At 44.2% G+C, this 7,940-nt stretch overlaps 1 non-coding gene across 1 annotated transcript; it reads right to left on the bottom strand.

The window, feature by feature from the left end:
- Positions 1 to 583: 583 nt before the first annotated feature.
- On the bottom strand, positions 584 to 687 carry LOC116275164. Its single transcript, XR_004184121.1, has one exon. It is a non-coding gene; the product is annotated as a small nucleolar RNA U13 (small nucleolar RNA).
- Positions 688 to 7,940: the final 7,253 nt, after the last annotated feature.

The raw sequence follows: 7,940 nt of genomic DNA, 5'->3' as shown, positions 1-7,940 counted from the left end.
AGCAGAATCACTTGAATCCGGGAAGCAGAGTTTGCAGTGAGCCAAGATCGTGCCACTGCACTCCAGCCTGGAGGACAGAATGAGAGTCTGTCTCAAAAAAAAAAAAAAAAAAGTACATATAAGTTTGCAGTTTCATAAATTTTTACAAAATTCATATACATAGAACCAGAATTCAAATCAAGAATCAGAATACTACCGGAATCCTGGAAGACTCGCTCATGCTGTTTTCCAGTCATGAATTCCCACCGGGTAATGTGAGCCAAAAATGAAGTTATAAGCTCCTCCCCCAAATGACTGAACAGACCCTTCCTCTCCACCAAGAGGATTTCAAACTGGGGTAGGAGGGTCGGCCATGCCTCATTATACTCTACTCCCATTGGAATTCAGGCACAGCTGACCAGCATTAACATTAAAACAGAGATCTTATGACTGACAAAGCAGACTCTTTGTAGCAATAAAATACCAAATTCCAACCTGATTCTAGTATAGCATCACATTCAGATAGCAGACCCTGAAAGGAATAAAAATCTTTTGCCCCAGAATATATTTCTTTGACATATTTGTATTTATTATTTTTCCTTTATGTCAGACAGGTAATGTGCCAACATCCTAACGAGGTTTGAGGGTGGCACATCTGATGCATGCATGTGAACGCCCTATCATTACACTCTTGAACTACAAAAGGATCGACTTTGATGTATTTTTTAAATGGCTCTGCAAAGCTGTATCTTGTGGGGGAAATTTACTTTCTATAGAGAATCCCCTTCCCTTTCCAAGTCTTTTTCTGATCCTGAAGAGATTGGCCGAGAGACCAGCACCTTTTAAAGTTCTAAATAGAAACATTTGCCATCTGTTGCCTCTAAGGGTGGTCACCTGTGAGACTTTATCTACATAATAAGAACCTTGCAAATCTCCACAAGTTCTTATCTTAACCCAAACACTCCTTTCCATTGATTCCAGGTCTCTAGGTAATAACTCTTTCAACCAATTGCCAATCAGAAAATCTTTGAATCTACCTATCACCTAGAAGCACACTTCCCCCGACTTGAGTTGTGCTGCCTTTATAGATTGAATCAATGTATGCTTCACATGTATTGGTTGATGTCTTATGTTTCCCTAAAATGTATAAAACTAAGCTGTAACTGAACCACCTTGGACACATTTCTCAGGACCTCTTGAGACTGTCTCTTGGGCCATGGTCACTCATATTTGGCTCGAAGTAAACCTCTTTAAATATTTTACAGAGTTTGACTTTTTTCGTCAACAGTAACAACTGTTCTAACTTCTAGAATAATAGATTAGTTTTTAGCTGGCAAAACAGCTCACACCTGTAATTCCAGCATTTGGGGAGGTTGAGGTAGAAGGATTCCTTGAGCCCAGGAGTTTGAGACAAGCCTGGGCAACACAGTGAGAGCTCATCTCCACAAAAAATTTAAAAAATTAGTGGGGTGTTGTGGTGTGACTGTAGTCCCAGCCCCTTGGGAGGCTGAGGCAGGAGGATCACTTGAGCCCAGGAATGCAAGGCTGCAGTGAGCTAAGATCACACCATTGCACTCCAGCCTGGGTGATAGAGTGGGACCCTGTCTCACTCTAGAACTTTAAAAATGGGTTAGTTTTGTCTATTTTTATTTTGTATTTTTATTTTTGAGAGATGGAGTCTCACTCTGTCACCCAGGATGGAGTGCAGCAGCATGATCCCAGCTCACTACAACCTCTGCCTCCCAGGTTCAAGCCATTCTCCTGCCTCAGTCTCCCAAGTAGCTGGGATTACAGATGCCCGCCACCATGCCTGGCTAATTTTTGTGTTTTTAGTAGAGACAGGGTTTCACCATGTTGGCCAGGCTAGTCTTGAACTCCCACCCTTAGGTGATCCACCTGCCTCGGCCTCCCAAAGTGTTGGGATTACAGGCATGAGCCACCGCGCCCAACCCAGTTTTGTCTATTGTTAAAGTTTTGACCTTTACATTATACGAGTAGAATTGTAAACTATGTACTCTTTTTTTGTCTGGCTTCTTTTCATTCTCACATTGTGAGATTCATTCAGGTTGTGGTTTATAGTTGCAGCTTATTCATTCTCATTGCTGCATAGCCTTTCATTATATGGATACACCTTCATTTTTTTTTTTTTTTTACCAGGACCCTGAACACAGGCCACCATTGTGAAAAGAAAAAGCACAGCCACATGGTTGCAAGGTCAGTCTCCCAAGGAAATGACTAACCAGTTTGCTGGGCTGTCTTGAACAGCAGGCATATACGGGTCCGACGTCCACATTCTATCCTAAGGTACTCCTCATGATGACAGAACAATACAGAAAGATACACAAAGCACACCAGATTCACTACAGTTTAAGATTAGCCTGAGTAATCCTTTTTTCCATTAATCAAAACTTTACAGAGGAGATAAACAGTGATTTTGTTTTTGTTTGTTATTGTTGTTGTTTGTTTTTTGAGCCAGAGTCTTGCTATGCAGTCCAGGCTGGAGTGCAATGGCATGATTTTGGCTCACTGCAACCTCTGCCTCCTGGGTTCAAGCGATTCTCCTGCCTCAGCCTCCCGAGTAGCTGGGACTACAGGCACTTGCCGCCACACCTGGCTAATTTTTTGTATTTTTAGTAGAGACAGGGTTTCACCGTGTTGCCCAGGCTGGTGTCGAACTCCTGAGCTCAGGCAATCTGCCTGCCTCAGCCTCCCAAAGTGCTGGATTACAGGTGTGAGCCACCATGCCAGGTATAAACAGTGATTTTTACCATTCGTTTAACCGGTTTGTAGAGAGGGAGCAGGCGGCATGCATTGCCTGAGGCAGGGTGGGAAAAGTGAAGAGCTCAGGGAGACCAGAGAAAGACCCACCCATGGCTCAAAAGTTCAGGTGGCTGTTTGTCCGTCATGAAGGGATCTTTTCCAGCAGTCCTGTCAGCTCTCAAGTTTCCCCTTTTAGGGAGGAAAAAGCTCCCCATGTCCCATGATTCTGTACCTGCCTAATACTGTCACCCACAGTCATCAGCAAAGAGTGCAAAGCAGATTATTCCAAAGAGAGTAGCAGTTAACATCCTATAGTGCCAAACCCATTCCTAGCCAAGAAGGACTTTACTGAGAGGGGCCTCTAACCCTCCTAAGCTGGGCCTTGAACCCAAGGTTGGTCAAGTGTCCTTGCCTTTTATTGAGAGGAGCCTTTAACCCTCTTTGTCTTAGGAGAGACCCTTCTAACTTCTTTAAATTGGGCCTCTCACACAATCCCATTCTTTACCCAGGTACCCCACCAACTTACCCAAAGTCAACCAATCTATTTCCTTTGAGTGAGGGGATTTCATCCCTTCAGGGTTCGCCAGAAAGATGTTACCGGACCCTACCACTTACCCAAAGTTAGCCTTTGTGTCAGGGGTTTCCGCACTATAGTCCCTTCTTTGGTTGCCAACCATATGTTACAATAAAAGGGTCCTGATCCATACCCCAAGAGAGGGCTCTTGGATTTTGTGCCATTAAGAATTCCTAGCAAGTCCCTAGAGTAAAGTGAAAGCAAGTTTATTAGCAAAGTAAAGGAACCAAAGAATGGCTACTCCACAGACAGAGCAGCCCCAAGGGCTGCTGGTTGCCCATTTTTATGGTTATTTCTTGATGATATGCTAAACAAGGGGTAGATTATTCATGCCTCCCCTTTTTAGACCATATCGGGTACTTTCTGATGTTGCCATGGCATTTGTAAACTGTCATGGTGCTAATAGGAGTGTAGCAGTGAGGACGATCATCACCTTCTTGGTTTTGATGGGTTTTGGCCGGCTTCCTTACTGCAACCTGTTTCATCAGCAAAGTCTTTATGACTTGTATCTTGTGCTGGTCTCCTATCTCATCCTGTGACTTAGAACACCTGACTGTCTGGGAATGTAGCCCAGGAGGACTCAGCCTTATTTTACCCAGCCCCTACTCAAGATGGAGTTGCTCTGGTTCAAAGGCCTCTAACCATCATAGATCACTGGAACTTCAAACTCCTGGCCTCGGGTGATCCTTCCATGGTGGCCTCCCAAAGCACTGGGATTAGGAGTGCGGGGCATCATGACCAATCCTACCCATATCTTTTTTTTTTCTTTTTTGAAACAGAGTTTCACTCTGTTGCCCAGGCTAGAGTGTGGTGGCACAATCTCAGCTCAATGCAGCCTCAACCTCCTGGGCTCAAGCAATTCTCCCACCTCATTCTCCTGAGTAGTTGGGACAATAGTCACCTGCTACCGTGCCCAGCTAATTTTTTTTTTTTTTTTAGATGGAGTCTCACTCTGTCGCCAGGCTGGAGGACAATGCTGCCATCTCAGCTCACTACAACCTCCGGCGCCCTAGTTCAAGGGATTCTCCTGCCTCAGCCTCCCGAGTAACTGGGATTACAGGCACATACCAACACGCCCAGCTAATTTTTGTATTTTTAGTAGAGATGGGGTTTCACCATGTTGGCCAGGATGGTCTTGATCTCCTGACTTTGTGATCTGCCACCTTGGCCTCCCAGAGTGCTAGGATTACAGGCGTGAGCCACTGCACCCAGACATGCCCAGCTAATTTATTATTTTTTGTAGATACATGATCTCCCTGTGTTGCCCAGGATGGTCTCAAACTCCTGGGCTCAAGCAGTCGTCCTGCCTCCGCCTCCCAAAGTGCTGGGATTATAGACATGAGCACCCACACCTGGTCCCATTACCTTTTTGTTTGTTGTTTTTGAGATAGGATCTTACTTCATCACTCAGGTTAGTGTGCAGTGATGCGATCATGGCTCACTGTAGCCTCAACCTCCCTGGCTTAAGTGATTCTCCTGCCTCAGCCTCCTGAGTAGCTGGGACTACAGGCACATACTACCGTGCCCAGCTAACTTATGCATTTTTTGTACACACACTAATAAATACTACAGGCACACACTACCATGCCCAGCTAACTTACGCATTTTTCGGCCTCTCAAAGTGCTGGGATTACAGGCATGAGCCACTGCACCCAGCCCGAGTAATTACTTTTTAATGATATGTAGTTATGAATGTGTATATGTGCTCACAATATATTAAGTGCAAATTACAGAACTGCATTGTATGCTCTATTTCTGACATATATATATATCAGAATTATATATAAATATATAATTTATATATATATAAATTAATTTATTTCTTTCAGACAGAGTCTTGCTCTGTTGCCCAGGCTGGAGTGCAATGGTGCAGTCTCAGCTCACTGCAACCTACACCTCCCAGACTCAAGCAATCCTCCCACCTCAGCCTCCCAACACAGCAAAATCAGAGTTTTGCTGGGTTGCCCAGGCTGGTCTCCAACTCCTGAGCTCAAGCGATCCGCCTGCCTCGGCCTCCAAAAGTGTTAGGATTACAGGCATAAGACACTGCACCCAGCCCCCATCCTATTTTTAATGGACATTTGAGTGTCCAGTGTTTGGCTCTTGCCAACAGTGTGAAGCATAGTTTTTATACTGAGTCCTGGTTTTAAGAGGGAGTGTTAAGTATTCAAGTTAAAAAAAAAAAACACACAAAAAAACAACAAAAAAACCAAAGACTGCTTGTGGCAAATAATAGAAACAAATGAACATTCCACAGATACCTTTGTTCACCCTAAAAATGCCTCCCAGGGTTGGAAGCCCATATGGGAAAGAGGAAAAAAGAAAGAGAGCCCAGAGCCGAGAGTGATTTACAGTTCAGCCTGCCGCCCCTGTTCGCTTCTACAAGGCAACCCCTTGCCCCTCCTCCTAATTTGGCCTAAATCAGTAGCTTTTCAAAACACCTGCTGGGTATCCAAACTGACCGGTTTAAGGGCTCTATGATAGATTCATTGTTATGTGGTCAGCGAACCAAGATGGGGGTGGGTCATCTCGTTAGAACGAACAGTTAAAGCCCTGTGAAGTGCTATCCAGAGTTCTGACCTTCCCTACTTGTGTCAGAAAAGGTACAGCGCCATAGAATCAGAGAAGATTTGAGCTGAAAGGGGTCTAAGGGAGAATGTAGGCCAACTCCTCGTTTTACAGATGAGGAAACTGAGTCCCAGACAGCTAAAGTGCTCAAGATCACATGCAGAGTCATGGGCTGGGCTGGATGTGGATTTAGAACCACAGCTTCAACTTCAGGGGTTTTGTTTTGCTTGTTTTGTTTTTCTTTTACTAGGCTACATTGTAACATGACCTTACCTCTCCATCGCATTGGCAATATGATGCTGGTTGCCTTATTTTCTGACTTCCTCCATTTAGAGTAGTTTTTCTCTGGCTGAAATGTTACTACCCTCTTCTATGACTTCCTCATTTTTGTTTTTGTTTTGCTTTCTATTTTGTCCATCCGTGTGCCATCAGTGATATTTATATGGCCTGGATAACAGAGGTGGGAACTCATGTGCTGATATCCCTTAGAAATTAGGAGTTTTCAATAGTCAAGCAATTACAGAGTAATTTCTTTCTTTCTTTCTTTTTTTTTAGATGAATTTTGATCTTGCTGCGCAGACTGGAGTGCAATGGTATGATATTGGCTCACTGCAAACTCCACCTCCCGGGTTCAAGCAATTCTCCTGCCTCAGTTTCCCAAGTAGCTGGGATTACAGGAATGTGCCACCAGGCCTAATTTTGTATTTTAGTAGAGTCAGGGTTTCACTATGTTGGTCAGGCTGGTCTCAGACTCCTGAGCTCAAGTGATCCTCCTGCCTCAGCCTCCCAAAGTGCTGGGATTACAGGCGTGAGCCACCATGCGCAGCTGGAGTAATTACTTTTTAGTGATACTTAGTTATGAATGTGTATATGTGCTCATAATATATTGAGTGCAAATTACAGAACTGCATTGTATGCTCTATTTCTGATATATATATATATATATATATATATTTTTTTTTTTTAAATTATTTTTTTCAGACAGTCTTGCTCTGTCCCCCAGGCTGGAGTGCAATGGTGCAATCTCGGCTCACTGCAACCTCCACCTCCCAGACTCAAGCAATCCTCCACCTCAGCCTCCTGAGTAGCTGGGATTACAGGTGCCCGCCACTATGATTAATTTTTGTATTTTTAGTAGAGATGGAGTTTCGCCACGTTGGCCAGGCTGGTCTCAAGCTCCTGACCTCAAGTGATTCACCTGCCTCAGCCTCCCAAAGTGCTGGGACTACAGGCGTGAGCCATCCCGCCCGGCCGAAAGTAAGTTTTAACTGAACTTGGAAGTATCTGATCTTTATCTGAAAGGACTGTTAACCATGGCACCAAGGACAACCCTACTGATTCCTTTTGCAATTCGAGTTCTAATACATTTAAAACATAATTTCTCTGTACACTGTGTAATATTCACTTTCGTTCTCCCCAGTGCCTGACACAATTTGGGCCCAATCCACTTTTGGTAAATGAGTAATATGAATAAATGGAACGGAGATCTCACAGTGTGAGAATATCAGCTAACTACAGTAATGGGAAGGGGACTGGTTTACAAGGTTGATAAAGAGAGATGCATTTTTATTTGTCAGCATCCAGAGGTCCACATGGACAGGGTTTACCTTCTACCTGCTGCTAGGAATACTAGCCTAGTCTATGATTTTAAAAATAACCCAAGAGGCGGCCAGGAGTCATGGCTCATGCCTGTAATCCCAGCACTTTGGGAGGCCAAGGTGGATGGATCACGAGGTCAGGAGATCGAGATGATCCTGGCTAAGACAGTGAAACCCCGTCTCTACTAAAAATGCCAAAAATTAGCCAGGCCTGGTGGCGTGCACCTGTAATCCCAGCTACTTGGGAGGTTGAGGCAGGAGAATCGCTTGAACCCGGGAGGCAGAGGTTGCAGTGAGCTAAGATCATGCCACTGTACTCCAGCCTGGGCGACACAGCAAGACTCTGTCTCAATAAATAAATAAATAGATAAATAAATAAAAAACCCAAGAGGCTATGTTTTAGGTAAATAAAGACATTAGAATTTTCGTATTTTTTCAGACCTTTGCTCTATCCTACGCAG

This window comes from Papio anubis, chromosome 5 (assembly GCF_008728515.1).
Source record: "Papio anubis isolate 15944 chromosome 5, Panubis1.0, whole genome shotgun sequence".
Lineage (NCBI taxonomy): Eukaryota > Metazoa > Chordata > Mammalia > Primates > Cercopithecidae > Papio > Papio anubis.
The sequence above is the reverse complement of the archived record's forward strand: the minus strand, read 5'-3'. Positions and strand labels throughout refer to the sequence as shown.